Genomic DNA, 18,503 nt, shown 5'->3' with positions numbered 1-18,503 from the left:
TTCCTGGACTCTGGGGTCCATCTGTGGTACCACGTTAAAAGTTACTGCCCAGTGGTTTTTATAGATAATACTTCAGTATTTTTTCATGGGAGTGCTAAAGAATAATGACAGAAAAGATATAAGAACACTATAGAGAGGGAAAAAGGCATGACAGAAAGGAATCGTAGGGTAAAAACAGGGGAAGCAAGAGGAATAGGTGGTAAGAGATAGAGGGAATAGAGTGTGTAGCAAAGTGAGCATGAAATGTTATTAATCTTCTAGGATCAAAAAGATTCAGGATTTAGGCTGAGGTTTGAACTGAGCTTAGGACTGAGAAGGGGACCATGGTACAAACAAAGCAAGGTAATGGCACCCTCCACCCTCTGGCCAGTATGAGCCCAGGAAGAACAATTCCTTATACATGTCATGAGTGTTCAGTTTTCATTCTGGGATCATCAGACCCTAAGTCTGACTATCACTGAAGAATAACTAGGAAATATGGAAAAAAAATCGAGTCTGGGAAGATGACTCAATGTTGTGTCATAGTGAGATGTGGACATTGGGAGAGGAAAACATGTGTTTATGTCAGAAAGTTTAAGTACTTCCTGCATCCCATTCTTTTGGGTCTAACTGGAGTTGAGTTAGAAAGAGGCTTCAAATGTAATGACTGTGGGCTCAGTTTTCATGTTCTTATAGTAATGATAGTAATTGTTAATGCTTATTGAGAATTTATAAGCTAGAGGGAGGCTGAGTGCCTCACATGGGTTATTTCATTAAATCCTTCCTACAACTCCAGAAGGTAAGACCAATTATTTTTCCCATTGCGTGAATAGAAAACCAGGGGTAAAGAGATCAAATAGCTTGCCCAAGGTCACAGGGCCAAGAAGTTGCATGGCTGGGGGCCATCTGACCTAACAACAGATTTAACTTTCTCAACCACAACTTTAATGAGGAGACCTGAGACAGAGTTATTATAGCAGGGTTGTTAGTGGTAGATGGAAGACAGATATGCCTGGCCTACGCACCCTTTACCCAAGGAAAGTTAGTAATATAGTTGATTTCTTCTTCTCATATTTTGAACAGCTGTGAGATATTTAGGCTACTGAGCCCAGTATCAGTATATATAAATAACCCTAACTTGATCCTCTTTGATTTTATTTTTGGTTGTCATAGCTTTGTCCTTTCTTTATTTCAGCTAAGCCTCTATTGCCATGTTCCGTGAGCAGTAGAACGATCCATTTCAGGAGCATGTTTTATGTGATGATGACACCAGCTGCTCCATGGAAACCTTCAGGCTTCTGCCAGAGTGTGATTGGCATCCAGGAGCAGACAGGCTCCAAAGCACCACAAAGTGAGTGTGTTTCACAATAAGACTTTACTGCAGCATGAAAAAAACAATAAATTATGAAGAGTCTGAACAGCTATTCTCTAAAAACACATACAAAAATGTATTATGCTAAGACATAGCTCATTGCCAAAAAGAAAGACAACAAGGCTTTCTTTTTTAATATCCACCATGTAACTTGTTTTTTAATGCTGATTATTTAAAGCTTTTTAATATCTAGTGCTGGTGATTAAAATATTTAATCAAGATTTATTCATTTATTTATCAGACATTTTCGAGTACTTACTATATGTGAGACAATATTCTAGAAATACAGCAGTAAACAATGATAGATATAAATTTTCACCTTCATGGAGCTTACATTGTTGGATACAAACATGCTTGAGAGAAGTGGAGAAGGTGGAGACAAACATCTATCACTGACCTCTTTTAAGGTTTCAAATGTCCCCTGAATTAGGAAATTGTACTTTTGAAGTCAATTGATTGAGAAAAACACATGATAATTTTTATGGATTTGGATATGCTTTATTTATATCTTATCAGTTACCATCGTATGTCTATATATCAGAAATAGTCACACAAATACATGTGAGATATATTGATTTTGTCTTAAGAAATTCTTGGCTTCTGCATGGCTTGATATATCTCTTGTGATAATTTCACAGCTTGCCATGGGTCAAAAAATTGCAAGTTGGGATGACAAAATTAAATGATCTCTGAAGATTCTTTCTAGGTCTGAGAGTGGAGTGCTGTCTTATGAGAACTGCACAGTCTCCCTTGGAAGCTCTTCCTAAGAAATGGGCTCTCTCTTATTTGACTCATCTTTCTTATATTAGAACATTTTTAGATAATTCAGCATATTTCCCTAAATATTAAAATTATCAGAGTGTGATATTACTCCCAAAATTTATTATGTCTTTGTTCTATATTAGATAATTCTTTTCGAAATGGTCTCATAAAAATTCCGTTAATGTTCTTTCTTTCTCACTTAAAAACAATGTGATTGAAGCCATTTTGCCTTAATAACCAAGAAGAATTAGACCTCACTGTGCCTAATAAAAATGTATTACTTATATTAAGTGTAATTCTGATTGAGTTTATGTTAAAAATACTTTAAAATAGGAAAAATATTTAAATGTATCCTTATGTCATTTTTATTGCATTTATTGGATTCTTCCAGAAAACCATACCAATGTTCAGAAAATTTCTTGAAAATTCAAAGATAAAATAACATAGATTGAATCACCTTGTTTTACATATAAAGTTTGATAAATAATTAGACCCTCCCTAAATTTGTCAAGATGATGATTGATCTTCAAATTCTTATCTCATTAAGATCATAATCCAATGGTTCTAACTAAATTTTAATCTCATGCAGCAGAAAATCATTGGCATTATCTTGTGCTTTATTAGGTGCAGAAAAGTTTCCACTTAAAATGTTTCCTTTTTTTTTTTTTAAGAAATCACTTTTATAGATAGAAGAGATTGAGATTAACTTTAAAATTATTTGGAATGACAAGAGGTTTCTATAAAACTGTATCTTATCAACTTGGCCTTTTAGATGAACTTGAGGTAATTTGCATCTACATATTGTTATTTAACTGATTATATACAATATAATTGAAAATTAGAGAGCAGAAACAGTTTCTATGTAAGTCCCAACTATAATATAAACCCTAGGATTTTGCCTTTATTTTATCATTGGTTTTGATTTGTTGTCTTAGCAGTTAGAAGACAGAAAAGAAGAGTGTGTGGAGACATTTATTTAATATTAGTTGTAACTGAATATGAAAAAATGAAGTCAAACAAGAAGTAAGGGAAAATCTAAAATCATTAATTGAACACTTCTGCTAAGTGCAGAGCTCTGATTTAGGTGATACAAAAGAAGTAAAAAATAAGTTCCTTGCCTTTAAGAAGTTTGCTATAATATCATATTTATATGTTGGTCGAAATAATAAAAAATTAATAGAAAAAGGCCAAATATTTATTACATGCTTATTATATTCCTAGATACATTATTTAACTATTAATAAGAACAAAGCACTTGTTGAGAGTTAAAGGGAGATAAAATAAGGAAAAGTTTAATCTGACATTTCTCATGTGAGTAAAAAATTCTTAAAAGCAATTGAAGAGTAAATTCATATTACCTGTACTTTAATGGCAGAGAGGAAGTAGACATCTTAACAATTGCAATAGTAATCAAAGCCTAATGGAATAATATCCTTAAAAAGTACTGAGATAAATATTCCTAACTTAGATTTCTATACCCAGCAAAACTATTATTCAGAGACAAGAGAGACAAAAATTAAAAGACAAACACCAAAAGAATATACTTCCCTTGGAATCTTTCTGAAAGAACATGTACAATATATGTTTCACACACACACACACACACACACACAAGGACTCTAATCCTAGCAGAAAGAATTGAGAAGCAAGGAGCAATAGAAAGCAAAAACATTGGTAGACATATGGGTAAACCTAAAGAAGCATTGACTATAACAATTTTGGTGGTGGTGGTGGTATGATGATGATGATAATGATGTTGATGATGATAAAAATAATAATGATGATGACTAACTAAGGGTTCAAAATCAATGTTAAATTTAAATACTAGACACAATAAAATGTGTGAAACTGAAGTAAATTCACTTTAAGGTACTTTTATTAACTAAAAGAGAAAGATGCTGAGGATATAATCATCAAAACCCGAACTATGTGAACCTCTGCAGGATCTCTAGAGTTAAACTTCCTGGGTTCCTCACTTGATAGCTATGTGACTTTAGATGACCTATTTATCCTCTCTATTTCTCAATTTCTCTATATAGAATAAAGTTGATAACAGTACCTATTTCATAGTGTTGTTATAATGAGTTTGATGCTTATAAAGCATTTAAGAGTGTCTGGCACTATGATATATATGTGTATATATGTACGTATATATGTACATATGTATATATGTGTGTATATATATACATATATATGTGAAATATATCTTAATAAAAATGATAAAAATATACAAATAGATGTTTAAGATTTTTTATTATGGACTTTAAGACCATTGTAGGTTCCTGAATAAGAATGTAATATAATAATGACATTTGAGTGGTACTAAAGAAAATACCAATTTTATATTTCTTAGTTTTAATACCAGAGGCAAATTAGATGTTTTACTTTTATTCTGAAATTTCACAGAGTGTCATTCTTGTTCTGTGTCTATTTTGTCACTTAGACAATGATATTGGAACTATAAAGGTAAATTTGAAGCAAATAACATGATATCTTTACTTAATGTGGTAAGTTTTCATATTATTCATTTTATTGACCCTGAGAATGAATGTACTGTAAAGAAGGGCTCCTAGCAGATGTTTGGGCTCAAATCTGAACACAAAGCTTAGCAGCTATTGCTAACAGGGACCATTCATACAAACTTGGCTTCAGAGAGAAGCCTGCACTGAATTGCCAGCTTCCTACACTAAACTACCTGCCTGTACTATGTTCTTGCTGAGTCAACCCTTACAAAGGAGTTACAGAATTCTATTTCAACCAATAGGACTGAGACTTTTTCTGTCCAAATGGAACTGTGCAGCTATATCAGCATTAGAATCTTCATGGAGCAATCAGAGAGGCTCCATTTGACCAATCAGGACAGTGCTTTTTGGACCAATCAGACTATGAAGATTTGCATTCCTCATCTGCATGAGAACAGACCAATCAGGGACCAGAGGTGGGGACTTGTCTCTATATATCAGCTCCTCTCTGGCTCCAAAGCGCACTTTCAGTTTCTGTTGAAGGTTTGTTTCCCTAGCTGGAGTTGTAACACTGGAGCAGAGCTGCAATACTAAGTGTCCTTGACCAGGCTGTCTCCTCTGGGGTACCTCACAGCCATGCTATATCATAATTGAGCTGTACCACTATTAAGCTGTCTCACAGTTGTGCTGTTCCACAGCTGAGCTGTTTGCACTGAATAATGTCTCTCATCTCATCACATCTCAAATTGGGGATTCCTGTTGGTATTGAGTTGACAGCCATGACCTTTGCTTGATAAGTTTAAGGCAGTACTAATAAAGAAATTTTAGGAGGCAAAATAACACAGATTAGTCTATTCCTAAACCTATTTAAATGGAAAGAGCATGTAGATTACAGGGCAGCATCAAATGAATTGACATATGTTGACATCATCAGCTCTCTTCTTTGGAATAGATTTCCATGTTTTTCTTTCACAACTGTATTATATTCACTATAATTATTGCTTTTGGAAAGAGCAAGGCACACCTCAATCACACGAATCATACTTTAAATAAAAATTTTAATCTCTTATAGTTTATAATGTATTTCCTCAGATAATCAGGACAAAAGGGGGTAAATATGAATAGCTGTCCATAGCTAGAGGTTATTTCACTTAGGAATTCACTTTTTGAAAAAAAAAATCCCCTTGATTGGACTTGAACTTGATATATTTCTCATATAAAATGATGTAAAAATTGTGTGTTACCTGATATCTCTTCCTTTTTTTATTTCTTGCCTATCTTGTCTTATTCTGAGGCTGTGATCAAGGGGCCGCAATTCTTATTGTTGATGGGTACTAGGAATGTTTGCTCTCTAACATTTAGTAATGCAGTAGCATTGGCAGTTTTCAGCTGTGGTTATTTCAATCTGGTCTTCCAGGGCAGTTTCTCAAACTGTCTCCTCATTCAGTCCTGAGGATAACTCATCTGAGGACTCTTTAGTGTGCCATTGGCACCAACTTTGCTGGCCTGGCTCAGGTTCTGAAGAGTGCTTCAAGCCAGTAAAATAATCCCACCGTGCTCTTTGATCTGATCCCATTTGGTCATCTGGGAAAGTGAGCTCGCTCTCTCCACTCCTCTGCAGCTCCAGGTTGGCTGTTGGCCCTCTAATGTGGTCTATTCTTCTTTTGCCATGGGGTTCTAGCTCTCCTCAGCTGCTTCCACTGGCATTGGCCCTGTCCTGGCATGCTGATTTATCTTTGCTGGCACTGGTCCCATTCCTCTGGCTTTTGTTCTCTGCAAAGCTGCTGAGATTTTCCCCCTGACTCCCTGTGAACTCCCAAATGCCCCAGGAAGTCTGAGATGTAATCACATTTCAACTGCTGCCCCCGGTATGAGATACCGATGAAACTGAGATGAAAAAGAAGGAGTAGGCCCTGAGATAGAAAGATGAAGCCAACATTTACTCATCTCAGAGTAAATGTTCTTCATGTTTACAGGAAGAATATTATACACATTCTGAGGTTTTGGTTCTAAATTAGTTTGGAGGGGTGAAGAGATTTGTTTCAGTATATGAGTTTAGAGGTAATATGAGCTTTCATCTTTAAGTTATAAGGAATTGCTTAGAATTGCTTATGAAAAAGTTGCCGAAATATCCTCCAACACCCCAACAACTAGAAGTTGAATCCTATCACTACAAGTATACTAAAATGAAAAAAAAAATTAATAAAGCACCATGTATAAAAATCCTTTTCCCAATTCTTTTTTAAAAAAATAATCTCTTTTTTCTCTCACTTCAGTAGATCTTATTGTGGTACAAATTCATTTGTCAGAGGCTGAATATATTCTACAGTACTTCAGCATAAGATGACATGCCATATGCTCTTTTGACAATATTAAAAATATCAAGTTAGCCAAAGGCCTCCATGTTGTGGCACTACAAAGTGAGCTGGTCCTCTGAGGAAATTAGAGATGAACTGCCAATGATTGAACTTGGAAATGGCAGTCTTAAAAATGATGAAGCTTACTATTCACTTGTTTTCTGGCTTTTCTCACTAAGGTTAATCGTGTGGTGTTTTGTTTTATTTTCTCTTCATGTGTCTGAGTTTAAAAAATCATGAAGAACTACTATTATTTATTGTTTTTAAATCACTAAGTATTTAAAGTCACTGTTGTTGGGTAAAAGGGTATACTAATGGCAAATAAAATTTTATTTTCTTAAAAATAAGATGCTACCAAAAACACTTGGGTCAAAGTAGGAACTCAAAATTGCAGAATTATTGAATAAAACAAGAACAAACTGAATCAACAATCAGAGGGAAATTTATAACATTAAATATATAAATAAAAATGAAAACAAATAAATATCCAATTTAAAAAGCTAGAAAACACAAGAAAGTAAGAATTGTGGAAAGGATAAAAAAAGAATTAATATAAATAAAAACAAATTGAGTTAGGAAACAGAAAAATAGTTTTAAAATAACCTCAAGCTATTTCATTAATATCAAATTTGAGAAACTATTACTTAGAATCAAAAAAATTAAAAAAAGAGAAAGGAATGGAAGCATGAAAAAATTTAGAAATCAAAAAGAAAGGGAAAAACTATCAAATTAATCAATTTAAAATGTTCTACTTTGCCCAACTGTATGCAAATGCCTTTGGAAATCTTGATTAATATTAATAATAAAAAAATTAAACTTATCACAATTTACTCCAATAGGTATAAATGGAACAATAAGCAGTAATAAAGAAATAGAAAGGTAATGGAAATCTTTAGCAGAAGAGCAACAGGTCTGGTGGTTCATAAGAAAATTGTATCAAGCCTTTAATGATTTGACAATTCCAATGCATTTAAAGTATGCCATAGAATATAGAAAAGAAAAAAACCTTCTAATTTCATGTTCTGAATCTACTATAACATTAATCCTAAGAGTTGACAATGATCGTGCCCCCCCAAAAAGTATAGAAAAATCTCACTTATGAATATCATTATAAAAGTCTTAAGTAAAAAAATAGCAAAGAGAATTCAACAGCACATTTGAAAAAACAATTGCATTATTACCAAATGCTGGGATTAATTCCAAGAATACAATGTGGTTCATTTCTTCCGGGTGTTTCACTATTAAAAATTTCGTTAAATTAATATAACGAATTAAGAAGAATAGGGAGAAAAATTACACGATTATCTCCAAAATTCAGAGAATATGTTATACAAAATTCAATATCCATTCACATTATAAACACTCAATAAAATAATAATTGATGGATATTTCTCTGTCTATTTCTCTCTCTTCTCTCTCAAAAATCAGCATCTGCGACTCTAGCATCTTACTTAATGGGGAGACAGCAAAATTTTCTTTAAAGTTAAAAAACAGGTAAGACTGCCTGTTTCTCAACTACTATTTAACACAGTGTTAGAAGTTTTAGCTAATGCAAACTGGCTGATGCATACTCAAGAGAGAAAATAACTGGAGCCTTTCAATAAGAATTGGAAAGGAAAAAATAAAACTATATCTATGTGGAAATAATATGATTATATATCTGTATATCCTAAAAGAAAAAAATGGAAAGCTATCAAAAACAGAGAATTTACTATAGAGAAGATTATTAAATTAACCAACAAAAATCAGGAGGCATAATATACACAGACAAAAATCAGAATCTAAAATGGAGATCTCATTTTACGATATCAAAACAAATTAAATTCATTTGTATAAACTCTACAAATACTTTTTTTCTGTAGCTAGATAGGTTGATTATAAAGCTTATTTGGAAGGAAAACAAACACATATAGGCAGGAAAATACTAAAAAAGAATAAGAAGTGTGTATATACCATGAGGGTACAATTAGCCAGCATCAAAATTAAATATATACTATAAAGGCTATGTAATTAAGGCAGTTTGTTAATGATACGTGAAAGAACAGACTAATTAATGGAATAAAATAGAAAATTCAACAATTGACCCAAATATGTATGGAAATTTAGTATACCCTATAGATCAGTCACATCTCAATCAATAGAAATAAGAATTTTTCTTATTCCCACATTGTTGGGAATAGCTATATAGAAAAAGATAACATTAGATCCATTCTTCACATTTTACACAAAGCTAAAATCCAAAGGATCAGAGATTAAATGTAAAAAACACCAAGTCATATAAGTTTTGAAAGAACACATGAACAAATTTCTCTATACCCTGGGAATGGGAAATTAGTGACTCTGATTCAAAATACAAAAGCAATAAAGAAAAGAGTTAAAATTTTTGATTGCATTCAAATGTTGCATGGCAAAATGTCCTGTAAGTAAACATACAAATAACAAACTAGGAACAATATTTGCAACTTGTATTAGAGACAAGGGTTAATATTCTTAATATGTAAAGGGCATCTGAAAATAAGAGGAAGTATAATTATAAAAATATAAGTGAAAATACAAACAGAGAAAAGAAAAAGAAATGCAAATGTCACTAAACTATGTGAAAAGATGCTCAGGATAGGAAGAATGCAAAATAAAGCAACACCGAGATGTTATTTCTCTCCTATCTGATTGTCAAACACTCAATTTTGACAACTTTCTTTTTTGGCAGGCTAGTGCAAAAACAAAATGGCATTCCTATGGAGGGAAATTGATCTATACTTAGCAAAATTACATATTTACTTACTTTGGGGTCCTGCAAAAACCAAGTGCTAAGAATATATCCCTATAATACATTGGCAAAATACAAAAAGATTTATGTATGAGGTGGTAAATTTCAGTACCCTTTATAATAACAGATTGGAGATAATCCAAATGATCCATGGTGGAGTGAACTGCAATCTATCGGCACACTGGAGTCATATGCAACTGTAAGAAGAAATATAAAAATCTCAAGAGAGTATTATGGTAAAGGAAAAAAAGAGATATAAAGAAAAGTGTATATGGCATGTTAATATGAACTCAAGAGATATTTTCTCTTTCTTAACAGATACATGTCTTCTATATTTTGTCCACTAAAATGGCCCAAATCTCAATTGCTTGGAACACCCTTCATGTCCAGATTGCATTCTCTACTGCCATTTCCCATTAACAGGAGTTAGGGTTCTTAGAGCAAAAATGATTGTAGTTGAGATGTGCGAGAGAAATCTGGCACATCTTGTCATACCAGCAGCAAGGAAGGTATTACAAACTATAGAGGTTGCATCAGAGAATTAAGGAGCTAGCCTGATTAATTTCCCACTGGCCAAAGATGGGACAATTTAAGGATAATGACTGCCATAAATTGAAACATGTATTTGTTTAGATCTCTGAATTCATAATACTTAAAAAAATCCTTAATTGCTTTTGGAGACTATTAGAAAAGTAGCTCACTATTTTGAAAATTCACATATTATTAATTTCTGTTTTTATCTATATTAATCCTTATACTTTCTTTTGGTTAACTTGTTCTTTTTCTAGTTTTTTGAATCGGGTGTTCAATTCATTTGTTTTAATTGTTATTGATGTAGATATTTAATGCTATAAACTGATAAAGAAAATAATCAATTATTTTTTATATACAATCTTTATTTCGGAGTATAAATAAAAAGGATAAAGGTCATGGATGGAACTTGAACTTTTTTGAATTTACCTTGTTTAAAGTATTTGACTTGAGTACCTCAGTTGAATGACCAAATAATTTATAAAGTGAGCTTTCTGTTTATAAAACTATTACAATTAATAAATAAAGAAGAAATAATAGAAGTAGAATATTACCATTTACAAATACCCCAAATTAATGGATCTCTGATAATCATCAATGGCTGCTAAAATCACACACACACAAAAGAGAGACATTGTGGACCTCCAACTAGAAGTACACAGTGTCAGCTTTGAAGTAATTATGTCCCACCCCCTCTTCTCCTAATATTCCATTTCCCTCCCCACAAAAAATCAAACTGGAATGTGATTAAGCCTCTGGATCTAACTGCCAATTAGTAAGCAATATAAAGGACAGAGGAATATAACAAATGGCACTTTGAAATTAAAATCAGCAAAATCCAGACTGTGTGAAAATCTGTAGAACAAATTATCTGAATGGTTTTCTTAATAAATAAATTGCAAGGAAAAAAAAATAGAGAGGAAACTTTAGAGTAACAAAATTTAAAGTATGTCAATCAATTCAGATAAAGATCTTATTTGAAGAATGATTCAAATAAACAAATAATACAAGTAATTAGAAGACAATTAGGAAAATGTGAACACTGCTGAGATATTTGATAATATGAAGAAATTATTTTAGGCATGATAATTATATTTTAGTTTGCTGAAAAAGTGCTTATCTTTTAAAAATACATATTGATATATGTATAGATAAAGTGATATATGTATAGATCAAGTGATATAATTTTGCTTCAAAATTATTGAGAAGGAGTGGTAGTGAAATATAAATGAAACAATTTTAGTCATAATTATTGAAGCTAGGTGGTAGATTCTTATGCTATTCTCTTCATTTTTATACATCTAAAATTATTCTTACATTTAAAAATAAAAAATAAGCCATAAAAAAGAATGCAATTCCTCACTAAGTAATATTAACTCATGCTTTTGAAAATATTTACCTTCTGAATTCTCTCATCTACAAAATTAACAATACTAAAATTCTCTCAACTACAAAAAAATACATATATATGTTCTTAGTTGTGATGAAATTAGAAAACCTTCTTAGTACTATATGTTTCCTTATGAGGCAGATGTGGAACTTATTGGCATAGTGTCAGTGGTAAGATGATAAATATTTAACAATCAGCTCTTTGTAAGTAGAAGAAAAAAGGTAGTGATTTGTCACCTGTAGAATTGACTTATCTCCCATGGCAGATTTCAAGTTACCAACTTGAATCACTGGACATAGAATTGGAAGAGATGTGCACAATTTGTTACTGGGTGAGCCAGTATAAGCTGTCTCCAACTCACTGTTTCATGCTCTACATTAAAAGGCCTAGAAAGACTTCAGAAAGCTATTAGAGCACTTGATGTAGCTGCCTTTCTCTTCCCCATCCCCTCTACACATACAGTTGGCCCCAAACAGTCCTGGTCCATTAAGCCATTGACCCAAATCTCTGGCTCCTTTGTAAGTATTATTGGTCATCTAGCTGCCTGCTAACCAATTCAGTTTTTTTCTACTGTGACTTTTCTTCTAGTGTGTTGGGTGATCATCCAGCAAATACTTAAAGAATTTCTGTGTTTTGCCAGGTGCTGTGCTAGGTGCTGACATCGCTTGATAAGCAAAAGAGATTTAGATCTTTGCCCACATTGAGTTTATAGTCTCATCAAAGTATAGAATCATTCATTAAATCCCCCTTCAATATGCAGTTACAGATTGATCAGTGCTATACAGAGAAGGAGAGAGATTCCATGACCATGTATAACTGAGCAGACCTGACATGTCCAGTCTGGAGATTTAAGAATGGCTTCTCTATGGAAATGGTATCCGAAGAGATACCAAAAGGTTTCAGAGGATTAATCAGAATACGTGAGGGCGAAACATTTCAGATGGAGGACAGTCTGTGTGGAGGTCCCGATGTGGGAGAAGTGAAAGGAAAGAGGCCAGAAATGCTGAGAAGCAGCCAGCCAAAGGCAGAGTGGTTTGCGATGTGGGGGAGAGGAGAGCAGAGACCAGAGCCTTGTGGGTCTTTTTTCCTGTGCTTCTCAGAGTATGTAATGTGGCAACTCAGACATGACCAAATGCAATCTCTAGCAGTAGGTTTAATTTATGAAATATTCAAGTTTACCAAAACATTGGCTTTGAACTCCCCAAATATTCACATTCATGTTGTTGATATTTGGAACTCCTTCATTTTCTTGTGCATTTCCCACAATTTAAACTCATGAGATAAATAAATATTTGATAAATATTCCTATTATTTGTAGACAGTAATGTCTTAAGGTTTAGGCAAGGGAAGCTCTGCCTTCTGGTCTTCTGGCCTGGCCTTCTTCCGGCCATACCTCCTCTAGGGAGAAAATGCCTGTGAGGCCAAGAGTTGGTGCCAACTCAGAGTCTCACCTCCTACTCCTCTCTGAATTATTCTCTATGTACCTGGGAGTCTAGAATTCCCTGCCCAAACAACTCCAATTAACTTCGGGCTTATTTTTATTCTCAAATAATACATGCCTATGGAAAATATAAAAAATAAAAATAATTAAACACTAAAAAAATATAAAAAATATATTCATGGTCTCACCAAACAAAGAAAGCCACTGTCAACATTTTAAGACTTTTTTTTTCTAGAATTATCTTGTGCTTTATAAAACAACACTATATTGCTGAGTTTATATCTTATACAATTCCTACTTTAATTTTTCAGTTAATATTATAACATAAAGTTTCCTATACTGTCAAAAACAATGATTATGAGGTAAACCGTAATTTATTTAATTATTTATTAATTTGTTTTCAAGTCGTTTCCTTTTCCTTAACTCATTAATTATTTGCCATTATAAATATCACTGTATTAAACATGTGTGCTCAAACTTTGTCCACATGTCAGTTTATTTCCTTAGGCTAAATTTCTAGAAATCAAATTATATGAGCCTTTTTAAGGCCTTTGAAATATATGACCATATATTTCACATTTTCCCTAAAATTGAGTGGTATCATTGAAAAAAAATTCAGCTAGTCTGACAGTTTAGTAGTATTGTGTGTGTGTACATTTTTTTTCTGCAATCATTTTTTAATTCATTTATGGAGATTTTGCTGTTTGTTGTGGCAATTTCTGTATGGGAATGTTATTTTAATTGATATATTTTTGTGAATATTTTCTCCTGGTTTATTATTTGACTTCTTATTTTGGTCAGTTTAATTGACACACAAAATTTAAAATTTTTATGTAGTTAATTATATTTACCTTTTACATTGTAATTTCTTCATTGCTTTTAAGCTTATTTTTACTCATGCCGAAATCAAATTATACTCAAAAATAATTATTTTTGCTGCATATAATTTTTGCAGTTAACTCTGTAATCCATATAGAGATTATTTCAGTGTAACCTAAATTGATCATACATTGATTTCTTCCTAATAGCTCTCTAGTTCTCTTAACTCTATTGATTGAACAAGTCATCTTTGCCCCTTTGGTTTATGATGTCTCTATTTTGTTAGTTTTAAAACAGTAAATCGGGCTATCTATTGTTTTGTTTATCTGTTTATTTTTGAACCAGTATAAATTATAGGAGTTTAAATTATAGCAGTGTTAAAATATGTCTGTACTGTCCAATTATATTATTTATACTTGGAGGAACTAAGTCAAAGGTTGTATGTGTGAGAGAGTACTAGGAATGGAAGACAACTCACTCTGAAGTCCCAGTTGCTCTAAATACACAATAAGCTCTTTGAAGGAAGCCACTAGATTTTATATGTGTTTGGACTCTCTCCACAGGGTCCAGCGAAATGCTGTCTACACTGAGCAAGCTCAAATAATATTTTCTATTGTCTGCCTGGTCAGAAGCCAGCAGGAGATTGATTTTAGCAGCCACTTCCAGAATGACTATCGAAGTCCAGTTTTTAAACGTTGCCTGCGTAAACGAAAAGTGAACACATATACCAAGGTATGCTGACTTTTTCTCCATCTCCTCATACTTCCTCTAAGGTCTCTGGGAGAGACAATGGCTGTTCTTCAGTGCTAAGCTATTAAATGAGGAGCCTGATAAGATTTCCCTTTCACTTGTGTGAATGTGCCATGGGTTATGAATAGCTCCACGTGAGATAAAGATAAAATATGGCAGGAGACATTAGAATGAAGCATAATTTTATTGATGAAGAGCTGTTTGATGCATTTTAAAGGCTTCCCTGTGAAATCTCAAGTAGAGCCCTCTTTAAATTTCTCATACATACTTTATAAACAGCAATAACACTCAAACAATTATTAATTAGAAAAGACCCTAAGAAATCATCTGGTGCAACTCTCTTTATAGGTATGAGAGATCTGAATTAGATAAGATCTGTTTTCATGGTTACAGTTAATTAATTAGTAAAGATACCTCCTAATTTCTTTTTCAGTTCTCTTTTTATCATACCCTGACTTCATTAATTAAAACGACAGTGACAATTTGAGTCTTTCCAGAACTTCTAATACTTTTCTTTCTATATAATATACTGGTGGAAAACTCAATTGCAAAGGGCCACGTAAGAATTTTCTGATCTTTATTCTCTCTCCAATCTTAATAAACTAGGCCATAGAATCATTAATTCATTAAAATTTTTAATAGTTTTTTTTTTCTTATTTTTTGTTCTGCTTTGAGAGCAGAATCTCCTAAATCCAGCTCTAAACTCAGGCATGTGACATGTTTTCTGATGTCACTTTTGAGACAAAAATCAAAAGGCAACTGGAGGAGCCTTATCATCTCAGGAGTATTGTCTTCAATACAGAATGCTAACAGATGCCCTACCCTCACTCAGGGTTGTCAATCATATGTATTCTCGTCCATTATCTGACTCTTTCTTAATTTTAAAAATTTCATCCCTTATGAAGAAAAGAAACAGCTGTTTAATTTAAAAAGTAAAATGCAAATATGAGTCAGAACAAATTTATGCAATTTTGAAATGAGGAGGGGGAGCATTGGAATCCATATTTTTTTCTTGTTTATTTTCAAGAGTAATCACTTCTTCAAGATACTGAGAATAAACCTCAGAAAGTGAATAGCTAAAGGTATTGTCTAATTCATGTACCATAAATATCATATAATTTAAATAAATAGTACCATTGCTGAGTGGAAAAACAGGCTTTACATTCTTTAGCGGTATATGTCCAACTTCCACTGATCACTAAATCTGATATTAGACTATTCTTTTGAGGAGATTTTTGTGCTAAATTGTTTGGTGAAGATTTGTTTTTGCGTTACTTGTAAAGAAATTCAATTAATTAAAATGTTCCATGAATTAATGGGGAAGCTTAGGCCTCAAAGATCCCTTTTTTATTTCTTTAGTATTAGCGTAAAAAACCAAAGGAGGTCCCAAAGACAAGTCTTATTATCAGAATGTTCTCTATGATTTTGAACACACCAGAGAAAGGATTATTGTTGTGGCAACATCAAAGCTTAAACTAGTAGGACATTTTGTACTGGCTAAAAGAGGATGCATTTAGTTTTTCTCTTATAAAAGGAAGGATTTGACTATTGCTTAATGGATTGTACAAATGCTGTCTTTTGTGCTTTGAGTCTGTTATTGCATCTGCATTTTATGAAAAACTCATATTTTGGGCTTAACAGATGGACTCGTTTGAATTAGGTTTGCTGAAAAAGAATCTTCCCAAATTATATTATATAAAAGACTAAGGCAGTAGATTTGCCTCAAGATTTTCTGGAACAATGATTAGACCTAAAGACTCTTAGAGTGAAGAAATAGTTGTAAAGAACACTCTGAGCCTCCTCAGGTGGGAGGGGCAGGGTCCTTCTAGGAAAGGCATGGTTCTTACCTCGAAACAGGTCCATGAAAAAAAGCCCATTTTGTTTCTGACTGACTGACCCAGATTCCTCAGCTACAAAGCAACTAGCCTATAAAATTTGCTTTTAATTTTTAAATGAAATGCATTTGAGTCAACATCCCAATTACTTTAAAAACAGAAAGGAGATTCATGTCATTGACTACACATAGTCCACATTTGTTGCAAAAATTTCATGGCTTCAGAAGAGAAACAGTTTTAAAGAGAAAAAAAGACCCTCAGATATTTTTAGTCCTTTAAAAACTATGTGGAAAAGTCACAATGACCTTAGGGTCCTGGTAACAATTTGTTTTTAAAAGTAGATGTCAAAACTTCCCAGTTTCTTTCTACTTTTTAACCAAAAGAATATAATTTTTGTTTTAGTACACAATCTCTGTGAATATAGACTTGAAAGAAACACAAAGTGTGAGAGAATGATGTGTTCAGACAGGAAAAGATATGGGGGTTGTTGGGTGAATGGGATAGAGAGGCAAGAAAAATTGGAGCCAAATAAATAGTTTCTAATATATCTCAAGGTTCAACTTAAAAAGATATCTAGGAAAAAAATAATCACAATTAGCCATATTTAGTAGACTAATTTTTTTTTTCTATTCTAGGCAAGAGCATAATGAGAACATGAGATAATATGACTTTTTATTTCTTCCTCTCTTCCTCTTTCCATTCCTCTTCTCATCTGCCCTTTCTTCCTTACTTCCTTCCAATTTTTCTTCCATAACTAACTGAAGAAAGGACATCATCAAGGAAGGGCATATAGGTGGACCTATGAAAAGCAAATTGACTTACTATTATTCTTCGGTGTTAGGAAAGGGGCGCTTAGCCTGGAGACCTCTCGGGAATCTAAGGATGAGATTTGGTGATTACGAATTTCTAAAATTGTTAATATGTTCCTATTTGCCATATTCTAGGGAGGGAGTGAGATTTTGTCTTTTATCAGGTTCTCCAGAGATTCTATGGTTTTAGTGTAAGAACCACTTATATAAAGCAGTTGAAGCAAAAGTGGTAATAGTTAGTACTACAATTTTTAAATGATATTTTGATATAACTATGATTTTCTTAATACACATTTTTTCAATAAACTTTAGATTATGATTTTTCATGAAACACTACTAAAAGAGGATATTTTCCTATTTGAAATTTTGTATCTCACTAAAATCAGTGCACAAAAGTTTGTGGGAGGCACAGGAGGTTGGAGTGCAATATCTTTAAGATGTAATCTGAAACCTGCTGCCCCACAGGTGAAAGGTAGGGAGGATGAAGAAAAAAGGCAGACCACTCTAGATTGGTAGGTAGCAGGCTTAATAAGCAAGGGAACTTACTTAAGAGGCTTGTCTTGGGCTACTGCAAGAGAAACAGTTTTCCACACCTGCTGCCAGATCTTAAAGTTTAAGTAGAAGCCGTAACTGGGTTTGGTCACATATAGAATCCAAATAGTCTTAAGACCACATTTCTATCTCAAGGCTGTATCCTTGGAGCAGCTCGTAGGAGCAGAGAAGGCAAGTGGAGTGTACATTCCATGGACAGTTGGGGGAATGAGGAGCTTCCAGGTGCCCTGATCCAGCTTGTAGGTCAAATTGGTGGTCATGTTTCGATGACCTTCCTTAACACAGAACTTGCATAGTTTCAAATGATCACCTACAAAGTATGTATTGCCTACAAAGGGAAAGATAGTAACTTTACAATGGAGAAACTCAGCAGACACCACCTTATCCACACAACTGAGATTATTATCACCAGTAACAAGGCACATTTACAGTATTAATCCCTTAATAAGATTCCTTGATAAGGAAATAACATATTTGTGTTAAAAATGCAGAACCTTATTCTAATCAAGAGGCAAAAATCAGAGAAACGCAAACTGAGAGACAGTCCCCCAAATACCAAGTCAATCATCTTCAAAAGCATCAACATCATGAAAGACATAGAAAGACTGAGGAAATGTTATGGATCAGAGGAGACCGAGCAAGTGTAACAGCTAAATGCAAGGTGGAGTCTGGTAGGA

This window comes from Pteropus alecto, unplaced genomic scaffold (genome assembly GCF_000325575.1).
Source record: "Pteropus alecto unplaced genomic scaffold, ASM32557v1 scaffold5, whole genome shotgun sequence".
Taxonomy (NCBI): domain Eukaryota; kingdom Metazoa; phylum Chordata; class Mammalia; order Chiroptera; family Pteropodidae; genus Pteropus; species Pteropus alecto.
The sequence above is the reverse complement of the archived record's forward strand: the minus strand, read 5'-3'. Positions refer to the sequence as shown.